Source organism: Aegilops tauschii, chromosome 6 (assembly GCF_002575655.3).
Source record: "Aegilops tauschii subsp. strangulata cultivar AL8/78 chromosome 6, Aet v6.0, whole genome shotgun sequence".
NCBI classification, from domain to species: Eukaryota; Viridiplantae; Streptophyta; class Magnoliopsida; order Poales; family Poaceae; genus Aegilops; species Aegilops tauschii.
Window position 1 is genome coordinate 350,397,217 of NC_053040.3, and position 12,523 is coordinate 350,409,739.

The window sequence follows — 12,523 nt, forward strand, 5'->3', positions numbered from 1 at the left end:
GACATATTGCTAATTGGAAATGATATAGAATTTCTGGATAGCATAAAAGGATACTTGAATAAGAGTTTTTCAATGAAAGACCTCGGTGAAGCTGCTTACATATTGGGCATCAAGATCTATAGAGATAGATCAAGACACTTAATTGGACTTTCACAAAGCACATACCTTGACAAAGTTTTGAAAAAGTTCAAAATGGATCAAGCAAAGAAAGGGTTCTTGCCTGTGTTACAAGGTGCGAAGTTGAGTCAGACTCAATGCTCGACCACTACAGAAGATAGAGAGAAAATGAAAAGTGTTCCCTATGCTTCAGCCATAGGCTTTATCATGTATGCAATGTTGTGTACCAGACCTGATGTGTGCCTTGCTATTAGCTTAGCAGGGAGGTACCAAAGTAATCCAGGAATGGATCACTGGACAGTGGTCAAGAACATCCTGAAATACCTGAAAAGGACTAAGGATATGTTTCTCGTTTATGGAGGTGACAAAGAGCTCGTCGTAAATGGTTACGTCGATGAAAGCTTTGACACTGATCCAGACGATTCTAAATCGCAAACCGGATACATGTTTACATTGAACGGTGGAGTTGTCAGTTGGTGCAGTTCTAAACAAAGCATCATGGCGGGATCTACGTGTGAAGCGGAGTACATAGCTGCTTCGGAAGCAGAAAATGAAGGAGTCTGGATGAAGGAGTTCAGATCCGATCTAGGTGTCATACCTAGTGCATCAGGTCCAATGAAAAATCTTTTGTGACAATACTGGTGCAATTGCTTTGGCAAAGGAATCCAGATTTCACAAGAGAACCAAGCACATCAAGAGACGCTTCAATTCCATCCGGGAGCAAGTCCAGGTGGGAGACATAGAGATTTGCAAAATACATACGGATCTAAATGTTGCAGACCCGTTGACTAAGCCTCTTCCACGAGCAAAACATGATCAGCACCAAGACTCCATGGGTGTTAGAATCATTACTGTATAATCTAGATTATTGACTCTAGTGCAAGTGGGAGAGTGAAGCAAATATGCCCTAGAAGCAATAATAAAGTTATTATTTATTTCCTCATATCATGATAAATATTTATTATTCATGCTAGAATTGTATTAACCGGAAACATAATACATGTGTGAATACATAGACAAACATAGTGTCACTAGTATGCCTCTACTTGACTAGCTCGTTGATCAAACATGGTTGAGTTTCCTAGCCATAGACATGAGTTGTCATTTGGTTAACGGGATCACATCACTAGGAGAATGATGTGATTGACTTGACCGTTTAGTTTACTGCTATTGCTTTCTTCATGACTTATACATGTTCCTGTGACTATGAGATTATGCAACTCCTGAGTATCGGAGGAACACTTTGTGTGCTACCAAACGTCACAACGTAACTGGGTGATCATAAAGGTGCTCTACAGGTGTCTCCGATGGCATATGTTGAGTTGGCATAGATCGAGATTAGGATTTGTCACTCCGATTGTCGGAGAGGTATCTCTGGGCCCTCTCGGTAATGCACATCACTATAAGCCTTGCAAGCAATGTGACTAATGAGTTAGTTGCGGGATGATGCATTACGGAACGAGTAAAGAGACTTACCGGTAACAAGATTGAGCTAGGTATTGAGATACCGACGATCGAATCTCGGGCAAGTAACATACCGATGACAAAGGGAATAATGTATGTTGTTATGCGGTTTGACCGATAAAGATCTTCGTAGAATATGTAGGAACCAATATGAGCATCCAGGTTCCGCTATTGGTTATTGACCAGAGACGTGTCTCGGTCATGTCTACATAGTTCTCGAACCCGTAGGGTCCCCATGCTTAAAGTTCTGTGACGATCGGTATTATGAGTTTATATGTTTTGATGTACTGAAGGTAGTTCGGAGTCCCGGATATGATCACGGACATGACGAGGAGTCTCGAAATGGTCGAGACGTAAAGATCAATATATTGGATGACTATGTTCGGACACCGGAAGTGTTTCGGGAGGTTTCGGGCATATACCGGAGTGCCGGGGGTTACCGGAACCCCTCGGGGAGTATATTGGGCCTAATGGGCCTTAGTGGAGAAGAGGAGGGGCGGCCAGGGCAGGCCACGCGCCCCTCCCCCTCTAGTCCAAATTGGACAAGGAGGGGGGCGGCGCCCCCCTTTCCTTCCCCTCTCTCTCCTCCTTCACCCTTCTCCTACTCCTACTAGGAAAAGAGGAGTCCTACTCCCGGTGAGAGTAGGACTTCCCCCTTGGCGCGCCCTCCTCCTTGGCTGGCCGCCTCCCCCTAGCTCCTTTATATACGGGGGCAGGGGGCACCCTAGAACACAAAAGTTGATCATTGATCTCTCCCAGCCGTGTGCGGTGCCCCCCTCCACCATAATCCACCTCGGTCATATCGTACCGGTGCTTAGGCGAAGCCCTGCGATGGTAGTTTCATCAACATCATCACCACGCCGTCGTGCTGACGAAACTCCCCCTCAAGCTCTACTGGATCGTGAGTTCGCGGGACGTCACCGAGCTGAACGTGTGTTGAACGCGGAGGTGTCGTACGTTCGGTACTGAGGATCGGTCGATCGTGAAGACGTACGACTACATCAACCGCGTTGTCATAACGCTTCCGCTTAACAGTCTACGAGGGTACATGGACGACACTCTCCCCTCTCGTTGCTATGCATCACCATGATCTTGTGTGTGCGTAGGAATTTTTTTGAAATTACTACGTTCCCCAACAGCAAGATGATACGTCTCCAACGTATCTATAATTTATCAAGTATTCATGCCATGTTTACAATAGTTTTATATAATTTTGGTATGATTTGATTAGAACTAACCCGGACTGACGCTGTTTTCAGCAGAACTACTGTGGTGTTGTTTTTGTACAGAAATAAAAGTTCTCGGAACGCGATGAAAATCAACGGGGAATTTTTCTGAAAAATATAAAAAATACTGGAACAAAAATCTACCATAGGGGAGTCCAGTGGGCCCCAAGATGGTGGGGGGGCGCCCACGCCCCTGGGCGCGCCCCTGTGCCTCGTGGACTCCCCGAGGGCCCCCCTGACGTGAAATCAACGCCAACTCCTCCTATAAATACAGAAACCTTCGGGAAATAACCTAGATCGGAAGTTTCGCCGACGCAAGCCTCTGTAGCCACGAGAAATCAATCTAGGCCCTCTCCGGCACTCTGCCGGAGGGGGCCATCATCACCGTAGGCCATGGAGGAGGATCCCGGAGGGGCCATCATCGCCATGAAGGCCAGGACTAGAGAGAGAACCTCTCCCCATCTAGGGGGGAGGCCATGGAGGAGGAAGCACAAAGGGGGAGAACCTCTCCTCCTCTCTCTCGGTGGCGCCGGAGTGCCATCGGGAGGGGAATCATCGCCGCGGTGATCGTCTTCATCAACATCACCACCATCATCACTATCCTCATCTCTTTTACGTGGTCCACTCTCCCGCACCCCGTTGTAATCCCTACTTGAACATGGTGCTTTATGCCACATATTATGATCCAATGATGTGTTGACATCCTATGATGTTTTGAGTAGATATCCTTTGTCTTTGGGGTGATTGATGATCTAGATTGGTATGAGTTGTATGCTTTATTTTGGTGCTGTCCTATGGTGCCCTCCGTGTCGCGCAAGCGTGAGGGATTCCCGTTGTAGGGTGTTGCAATATGTCCATGGTTTGCTTATTGTCTGCGTTGCGTGAGTGACTGAAACACAAACACGGATAAGCGGGACATGGCGTATGGGAATAAAGAGGACTTGATACTTTAATGCTATGGTTGGGTTTTACCTTAATGATCTTTAGTAGTTGCGGATGCTTGCTAGAGTTCCAATCATAAGTGCATATGATCCAAGACGAGAAAGTATGTTAGCTTATGCCTCTCCCTCATATGAAATTGCAATAGTGATTACCAGTCTTGTTAACGATTGCCTAGGACAATTCCGCACACCGACCCATCATTATTCCACACTCGCTATTTATAATATTTAGTAATATATTATAACTTTATGATAACAGCACCTACTTTTATATTTTAGCTCTCCGATAACATGCAAAGTTATCCTCTTCATACCCACAACGTAGTTTCATTTCTCGTAGGAAGCAAACGTTCGGTGTACGTAGAGTCGTATCAGTGGCAGATAGGGCTTGAGAGAATATTGATCTTACCTTTAGCTCCTTGTGGGTTCGACACTCTTATCACTTCCACCTTTGGAAATTGCTACGATGATTCGCTGCACTTGGGGATTATCACAAGATGGCATGGCAAAGGGGAAGAAGAGGGAGCGGGCGATGAGAAGAAGGAGATGAGCAAGGGGGGCTTCACCCCTCTCCTCATTTATAGCCGGAAGGAGGCCAACCGCCAGCCCCCACGATCGCACGCAATTATGGTTTTCTCTGCATGCAACAGGGTCTCGTCAAGTCAAACGGTTGCCAAGGCAGTGCATGGGGAAGTGTAGACGCCCACGTCCCATCAATCTCCATGCGTCAATCGAGGCCGCAGGCGGTTGGGGCCCGCGGCGCTCCGCACTTGCCTTTTGGCTTCACCTCGAAGCCAAGTTCGAGCGTGCCTTGGGCCCGGGGGCTACTGTCGGCGTCCTGGGAACGGGGGTACCCAGACTTGCCTGCCTGCAGCCCATGGCGTGGCTCCGTCGGTGACCTAGTACAGCCCAACTTCGACAACAACAACCCAAGACCCTCGCGAGGGGCCAAGCCTCGCGAGGCGGGTGACACCAAGACCTCCCTGGGGGGCGGCCTCACTAGGCTGGCTCCAGAGGAGCAGAGATATCAATGCAGGCTGCACCTCGCGAGATTCACATGACATGAGCCGTGACGACCAAGGCCAGGCGGGCGCCAGCGGGCGCAGTGTACCAGTTTCCTCTTCGGTGCTAAGGAGGCAAGCGCATGCGCGGGGTCCCGAGGAATCAAGCAAAGGTTTCCATATCGGTGCAACAAGACCAAGACCGCCAGGACGGCAGGACAAAGGCCATCGTGGAGCCCACTGCAGCGTCACCACCAGAGGCTTTTGCAGGCGAAGACCACTTTTGTCAGGATAGCTTGTACTACCTGTCTCCCTTCGAAATTGGCCGTTGTGGGATCCCTTCCCGCCTACATTTGGGAAGAGGACCAAGGCCGCTATAAATAGGACTTAGCCACCACCATAGAGGGGGACGGATCATCTTCTCATCCACCAGCTCATCGAGCCCAAGAACACCTCACCTCCCGAGGCTGTTCAACCACTGTACTAGTTCATCCTCAGCCCCTCGAGGCAATCCACCACAAAGCTGGAGTAGGGTATTACACCGCAAGGTGGCCCGAACCAGGATAAACTGCTGTGTCTCTTGTTCGTTGGGTTCGACTAGCTAGGCCGTGGATTCAGGGAGCGGGCAGCCTGGGGAGGACGAGTTCTTCGCACGCACCCCTGAGTTCGAATCTCTCAAGGGTCTGCGGAGACCTGAATCCGACAGCCGCTGCGGACGGGGTTGGTCGGCGCCGGCGCCTCCTCTTCGCTGTCGTCGAGGACAATGACGCCCCCCTCGTCGTGGCCGCGTCACCGCGCGATGATCTCCTCCAGAGTGCGGCGCTAGCGCTCCATCTCCTCCCGCACGTAGTCGTCCCGCGCCCATTTCAGGCCGGGTTCGAGGTCGGCGCCCATATCGACATGCTCCTGCTTGATGACCACAGGCGGCGGCGCCCGCTCCTTCTTCGGCCTGACCAGGCGAAGATGGCCGCGGGGAGGTGAAGGTTGGCGGTGGCCCTCGTTTATGACGAGGTTGCCGCCGCGGCTGCGCTGGCGCTCCGGCATCTCTTGGGGCTCGGGCTTGACGGCGACGAGCGGCGTCGTGCCGGAGGAGTGGGACCCGGAGGAAGAGAAGGACGCCCCCGCCATGCGCCTCGGCAGCCACGAGCTACCGCTCCGGCGTGAGAACGACGGTGCCGGGTACTCCAACGGCGGCGAGTTGCCGCCCTCGATGTGCTCGAGGACGGCGTGGATCGTGCGCCCGGGGACGCCCTACCACTGACGACGGCCGTCGGAGTTGTGGTGCCCCTTTGGTGCCGGCGCGCCGTTGGTGGACGCATACTGGTCGGCGTGGTGGCGCTGGAAGTACGCTGTCCACAGATTGTGGTTGTCGAGGGCGTATTTCGGCTGCCACCACGCTTCCTCCGGCAAGGCCGCCCAGATCTGCACGATCTTGCTGCGACGTTCACCGTCGGAGAGCGGCGGGGGCACGGGGACGCCTCCTGCGCTGAGCCTCCAAGAGCCCGACACACGCATGTCGGGCGTCGCCGAGTAGTTGGCCTCGTAGAGTAGGCGTGCCTCCCACTCGTGCAGATGGCGGCGGCCGAAGCTGTTGGCCGCCGCTCCGTCACCAGGGAATCTCTCGGCCATCTGTCTGGAGTGAAGGAGAGAGGGCGAGAACAAGGGCGGCGAGGGAAAGAAGATGGTCGGCGGAGAGAGAGAGAGAGAGAGAGAGAGAGAGAGAGAGAGAGAGAGAGAGAGAGAGGGGTTGTGAAGGCGACTGTGCGGCCAGCGACGACGAGGCGGCTTTTATAGTGGCCAGGGGGCGGCAGCAGTGCGGACGCGTGGCGGGAAGGGGCCGGATGCGCAGCGGCTCGCCTTCACTATGCCGCCCGTGGTCAATGGAAGCCTGACCGGCCGCAGCCCTGGCACTGATTCGCGCGGGAGCCGGGGCGATGATATGAGGACGATGATGCAGTCGCTGACTCTGCGGGCCCACGGGGTGGGAATCCGGTGCGGGAAGTTTTGGTGTGTTCTTTCTTTCCCCCGGCGCCCCCGGTCGGCCCCCAGCGCGCTGGGTTCGGCTGGGTCCGCCGGCGCCAATTTCGGCCCTAACCGACAAAATTTGGGCTCATCGGGGCGCGACTAGGCCGTTTTTTTTGAGCCGGCGGTAAAAAAGGGCCTGGAGGGGTTGTTGGGGGTTGGAGAGTGGAGATGCTCTTAGCCTCACCCGGCTGATAGCTGGTCGCTCGTCAACCGCCTCTGTGACCGACCGATCAGATTTTTCATCGAGGGGTACACAACAATCCTACCACATAAATTGGTTTTGCAACATTATCGTTGCAAGACACGCAAGAGCAACTGTAGGGTCTTCCTCCAGCCTCCTCCCGTTCCCATCCTTCTCCATTGGCTGACGTGAGTCCGGGTGCTCCTCTGGCCGCCACCCCTTCCCACAACGCCCACCAATGTCGCATGCACACGTCACCGCCCTGTGTAGTTCCGCATCATCCAGTTTGGCCCCATTCTGTCTCAGATTCCGTTCAGGAGGTTGCTTCGTCCCGTATCAGGCTGACGCTACCTCGTCTCCCAAGCAGGCCATGCCCCCTCGTCGCAAACTGGGCCACACTGCTTTGTCTCCGAATCAAGTCGCACCACCCCACCTCAATTGAATGACGATGTTGCAAATGGCGGCAGCGTTTCTACAACATCACCTATGTTGTGAAGTTTCTGCAACATCATCAATTTTGCAAGGATTTCTATATCCCCACTAACCTTAAGGGGAGTGCTACGCGTCGACCGGATGATAATCCTAGAAGATCGACCGTCCGGGCTATCGTTCGGTGGAGCCGTGGACAACCATCCGATCTCTCCTCGTGAGTTATTGAGCTTTTGCAACAAGCCCCGTGTTGCGCTTTGCGCTTTGCAACACAGCCTTGTTGCAATCCTCCCGGACAATTTTTTTGTTGCTTTTTCTGCCCAACAACCATCCAATCTACTCGCAGGATCTTTGCAACAAGCATCATGTTGCCTCGCGTTTTGCAACATGAGCCTTTGTTGCAATCCTCGAGCTTTTTTTTGTTTTTTCTCAGCACGCTGAGCTTTTGCAACAACCCTCCTGTTGCACTCAGCACTTTGCAACATGAGCCTTGTTGTAATACTAAACATTTTCTTTTGTGTGTCTGATCTACTCGCCAAATTTTGCAACAAGTCTTGTGTTGCGCTCACCTCTTTGCAACACGATCTGTATTGCAAATCCCTTGAAAAGTTTTTTTTCTTTTTTTTTCTGCGCGGTCTTCAATGTAGTTCACATTGCGCTGCGCGTCTTGCAATAAGGGCCATTTCACGTCACGGTCTGCAATGTAGCCAGGAGCATGACACAGTGAACATTTCGCGTCAGATCATCCGATTGATGGGAAGCGTTTCTGCTAACTATCTGTATTTTACATTTAACTAGCAAAAGGGCCTGTGCATTGCAACGGGTGAAAAAAAAATCATAATCTCCAATGGCCATGATCACGTTTTGCTGCATCACCGAGATACACTATCACTCACAATTTCGTGAAATCATGAACATTTTTTAAACTCGTGAACATAATGGAATCGTGAACATTTTCAAATTCATGAACACTTCTACAAATTTTCGAACATTTTCTAAAATCAAGAACATTGTTTGAATCCATGAACATTTCTACTATTTGCAAACATTTTTTCAAAATTGTGAACATTTTTTTTTAATCTTGAATTGGCGAACATTTCTAGAATGAAAGAATATTGTTTTGGAAATTGGTGGAACAATTTTTGAATTTCACGAATATTTTTTTGATTTACAAACATTTTTTGAAATGCATGATCATTTTTTGTATCATCAAACATTTTATGAATAAATAAACTATTTAGTAAGTCAAGATTTTTTTAAATTTTTAGGATATTTTTTCATTCATGAACATTTTTTAAATTGGCGAAATTTTGTTCAATTTCATTAATATTTTTTAATACGTGAAGTTTTTAAAAATCTTAAATATTTTCTGATTTTCCAAACATTGTTTTAATAAGCTAACTTTTTTATAAAATTGCGAACATTTTTTTAATACACAATTTTTTTATGATTAATTAAATATTTTATTTTGAAATTATCATTGTATAGGTGGCATCATTGGGTAATATTTTACAACTATGGGGACAATTTTCATGACGTACCGCAAGAAGCAATAGCCCCTTTATTATCTCTCCCTAATCTTTCCCTAATAATAAAGCACGGATTGACTTTGTCGGGTTCACCGTCACAATACGCTTTCTTCTCATGTCATAATACGCTGTTACGATCTGTATAAACAAAATCGTAATATATACGAGGTGGTACTAATTTGGGGTCCGCACGTAAACAAAAGCTTCCTCTGTTTGTTCCCTGCCGTGTTTGATGTGTATTAGGCCTGCCCTACGCACTTTTGGGCCTCAGCCACGGCCAGTCTAGCACTCTTCCGATCCCAAAAAGACCAACACGTCAAGCTGCACAATACACATAGGTTCGGCAAGGGCCGAGTGGGCTTCTAATCAGCCTTTTCATGTTAGTTTACTCATTAAAAAGATAGCCCCACGTCGCTTTGTAACAATGAGTCCCACCAGTTTAAATATGTGAGCAAGTTGCCTAAGGACAAGCCTTCTTGGGAATTAAATAATTGGAGGATGAGGCATGGATCTATTGAAAAACAAAAGAGAGGGACGAGCTCAGGCAGTGCTAATTAACGAGGGAAAAAGGAAGGCGTATTAACGAGGGAGGGAGTAGGAAGGGCTGAGGAGGAAATCACGCATGCCAATTAACGAGGGAAAAAGGATGCAGGCCTATGTGTCTAAGAACTTGCTCGTGAATGAGAAAAAAAGAGGATTCAGGCCTAATGGCGAGTCGCCTAGGTCCGCTACCCAGGGAACTCCAGCGAACGAAGTCTTGTGCCCACCTCCCCGACCGGGGCGCCCGATGACCAACACTCCGCGCCGCCGTCCTCCACTCTCGATCGAGTCATCTAGGAGTACGTGCATGCCCTTCTCCGGCTGACATCCAGGTTCATCGGCTCACCGCGTGCTCTGCGTGCGTTTGCCTGCCGCTGCGTGCATGCATGCCTGGCTCGCGTGTGTGTGGTGCGCGTGCATGCTGTTGCCGCTGACTGCTACACCTCCGGCTGGCTGCTGGAGTTGCTAGATAGAATATGATCCGTATTTTAAAGTTCTTACAAATTGAACTGGCTACTTGTTATTTCTCCTGTACAATAGGAGAGATATCGATATGTTTTTCTAAAAAAGGAGAGTATGAATTCAAGGGTCGTGCTTCATCTATTATGTGATACGCCGTCGTACAACACAAGTACTTTTTTTCGAAACGGTGGCAAAAGATTTACCTCATCGATTAATTACAACATGAGTACTATATTCTATGCGATCAGATTATGAATAACTTTGAAGTAGCATGCTCTGTTGTAACTCTCAACATGGACTTTTGCCATTGTACTTTTTGTTCAAGTGCAGTGTGCTAGCAGCGTCACTGTTATGATTTTTATGTGACTTGTGCATCCATGGCCACTTCTTTCAATGTTCTTCAGTTCTTTCATGGTTTTCTTTTGGAAGTCTGGGATTTAGGACAACTTATTTCAGGAGCACTAAACCGTTGTTTGGACATCATTCATGGCCCTTGATACTTTTGAGTGCTTTTAATATTCTTTTGCTTCTCGCGAAATTGTTTGAATGATAAATTATTTTTCAGGTTACTCAACATATTATTTTTTTCATTGTAATGCACAGATATGTTTGTTTTTTTTAATAATAAATGGAGCCGAGTTTCTTTTTTTTTCATCTGTCATGGTATTTACCCGACACAAATGAATTAATGTCCAGTGAAGTGAGAGAGGGGCTAAAACACATTATTTAACCCAACCCTTTTAGCTAGATTTTTTCAGACTCGGTGCACCATCCGGAAAAAAAATTGCTGCTCGGTGCGAATTTCGAAATTTTTTTCACAGCGTAGTGCAAACACCAAAGAGTACTCCAACTTTCCAAAATAGTACCTTATATGGAAGATTTGAATCCTTTAATATCAGAACCGTCATACAAAATTCATACCAAAAGTATTGTATGTGTAGCGTGGTTTTTTATGCATGACTTATATGCATTTTTGCTAGCTTTCGCCATGCGCCTCCGTGTAGCCACCAGATGACACTGTTTAGTTATTGTTGCGTTATGCTTATTCTATGGACACGTCAAGTATCTCTCCCGTTGCAAAGCACGGGCATTTGTGCTAGTCTTTCCCTAATAATAAAACACGGATTGACTTTGTCGGGTTCACCGTCACAATACGCTTCTTCCCGTGATTTTACGCTTTCAGTTTGAATTTAAAACATATTCGAGGTGGTACTAAATTTTCGCTCTATCTATTTCGCCGCGTCTGATTTTTTCCGTAAGTGGCTGATTCGCTAAACTGGGCCTGCATCCATGCTCAATTGTGTCCATCGTAGTTCACCGTCGTTTTCCATATCTGGCTGTATGTGCGTGTGCTTGAATTAAAGGAAATTAGAGAAAAAATATGGTTGACGCCGCTGGGATTTGATCCATGGTCTGCCATGTATAGATTGCAGCGCAGCAGACCACTAAAGCTAGGCTCCTAAGCTTGCTAATTTGGGCGTCTGGAACCTTAAGAATAAAGGACAGGCGTACTCGGGCCGAGATCAACAGGAGGCACGGTCGTGATGGGCATGTACGAGTGCCGCGGCCCACTGGACGGACAAGGGACCAGGCTGGAAGTTGTTTTTCATATTTGTTTACTTGTCAAATAGTCCCACCTTGCTATTTTACATTAATTTTTACCAGTTTATATACAATTTTTAGGTTGTCAGGCATCAAGAAGCTGCTTTGGAAATTAAGCAAAGAAATAAAGAAAGGAAATAGACATTCTTTGCATGAGAAATAAAGAAGGAAGATGGTAATTATGTGGAGCTGGCAAGAAAGGTAATATGTATTGAATAAGAAATAAAGAAGGAAGAAAATCGATGGTAATTATGTGGGTGCCATATTAATCGCATGAGTAATTAGCAGGCCTAGCAAAAACGGAAAAAATAATTGCATGAGAAATAAAGAAGGAAGGAGAAAGAGAGAGGAAGGAAATGGACGGTAATTATGTGGGCATCATGATATAAGGAAAGAAAGAGAAAGAAAAACTAATTAACAGGAGGTGCGGGAATCAATGGCAGGTTGCCATGCCATCTTATGAGTAAAAATAATGTGGCATTTTTTAATCCTCACTAAATTCATGTCATTTTTTTCTTCCATTATGTTTTCCTTGCTCTTATAATCTTTACTAAATTTGCGCCAAATTTGTAGCACACATTGAACATTATGTTTGCACATACAATCCTCACTAAATTTATGTCAAATGTTTCAACCGTTCTAACCCACAGGCATATATAGTATTTTTAATATATAAATGGAGGTATAATATTATTGGTCCTCCCATTTCGTATGTCCATGGTGTTTCCTCATATTGAGCTAGGCTATTCTACTAATCGTCTGTCTTGGGCCACTTGGCCTCTGCCACGTTCGCCCGTGTAATGTTCCACCAGTAAAAAGAACCGGTGCCCTCCCAACATGTCCGTGCGACCTGGCCCAACAAATCAAACCCACCACCCCTTTTAGGAAATGAGGCAAAAAATAGTTGACCGTTACTGGAATAAAACTCACAACCTCCAGTGTGTTTTGGCGTTGATCGTGTTACCCTACAGAAAAGTGTTGATCATTTTAAAATTAAATTAAATTT